Source organism: Corvus brachyrhynchos, unplaced genomic scaffold (genome assembly GCF_000691975.1).
Source record: "Corvus brachyrhynchos isolate BGI_N302 unplaced genomic scaffold, ASM69197v1 scaffold544, whole genome shotgun sequence".
Classification (NCBI taxonomy): Eukaryota; Metazoa; Chordata; class Aves; order Passeriformes; family Corvidae; genus Corvus; species Corvus brachyrhynchos.
Window position 1 is genome coordinate 3,171,118 of NW_008238325.1, and position 1,515 is coordinate 3,172,632.

The following is a 1,515-nucleotide window of genomic DNA, read 5'->3' on the forward strand; positions in this document are numbered from 1 at the left end:
TTCCTGCTGTATTCTTTGCCTTTTTTTCCTCTTTTTCTTTTTTACTAAATGTATCCAGGTATGAAATAAAAGATATCTTTAAGAAATTTGCAAGTTTTCAGGCACTTTATTTAATTTTCTTCTTCAATCCTACATGTTATCATCCCAGTGCCTGGCAAAGAGCCAGTGGAACTCCATTCCTTCCCTGCCTTTCACAGCCTCCCTGGGCTTCCAGAGCAATGGCACATTCCTGCCCGCACCAATGCAGCCAAATCAAATATTAACTCCTAGAAATGTTCCTCATTTCTCTCACATATCATCTGGGTGAGGCTCCCCAGGCTCTGAAGTTTGCCGGTACCGCGGTGCCTGTGATGCTGAGGCGCATTCTGGCACATTTCCCCTCCAGAGGAGAGCGCTCCCGCCCCGGAGCGGGGGTGCAGGCGGGGGTTGGACCCGCATCTCCTGCCGCCCTCAGCACGCAGGCATCGCATCTTGTACAACCAGGATTCAGGCACTTTGATCTCATCTCCAAATCTACTATTTCAAATCTGAGCTGCCCAGCTGTGGGGGTTGTGCGGGGCATTGCCTGTCCCCTAAATGACAGAGGCATCAATAGTTCACAGCCACATTTAGAAACAAAGAAATTCTTCAGGGAAAAACCACAGCCAACTACTTATTAGTTACTCTCAATATTTAACTCAAAGCACGGCTGCTGCTGAGCAAGAAACACTGCTCTGGTGAAAGCTCTGGAGTTTTACCAGCATATCCCTTTTGCTTCCAGGGAATTTGTGCGTCTGTGAGTCAAAACAGTCAGGTTTAAAAGTATTCTGCTTTAAAACTGCCAAGGGGCACAAGTGGAAGCACGAGGTGAGTCTGCCTTCACACAGAACACAGCAATTCCAGATGTGGAGATGTTTCTAAAGGACAACAATAACGCACAGCCTTTCATACAGCCCCACACAATGTAACCCAGCCATGCTCCAGCACTGCCACAGACCGGCAGGCAGTGACAGGGAGAAACAGTCCCCTCCTGCCAAGCAGGGACATTAAGATGACGTTGCAAAGTCTGATTTCATTTCCACATGACCATGCAGGGTTGTTGCTACTTGGCCTACACACACACTGAAACATTACAGTATAAGGAGCGAGGCAGACGCGGCTTAGTGACCCCCATATTTTTCGCCAAATAACAAGGATGCTATTTTTTTCCCCATGTTTTAGCAAGCTCTGGCCCCAGCAGTGCCCACCTCCAGCCTGACACTCTTCGACAGCACCCTATTACTCGCAAACCGGTGTAAATGTCACATGCCTTCCACCAGCTCCGGCAAAGCCGAATCCGTGCCGCTCCCCTCTTAGAACGCCAGGCTCGTGTGCCAAGAGGGAAATGCTGCTCCAGACCTCCCAGAGGGCCCTGCCCTGGTGGGAGGGTGAGGTCAGGGGCAGTGCCAGGGCTGGGCTCTGACGGACCGGGGCACGGGTGGGCAGTGGGAGCACGGCAGGGAGGCAAAACACAGCCAGCGGCTCTGCGGGAGCGCT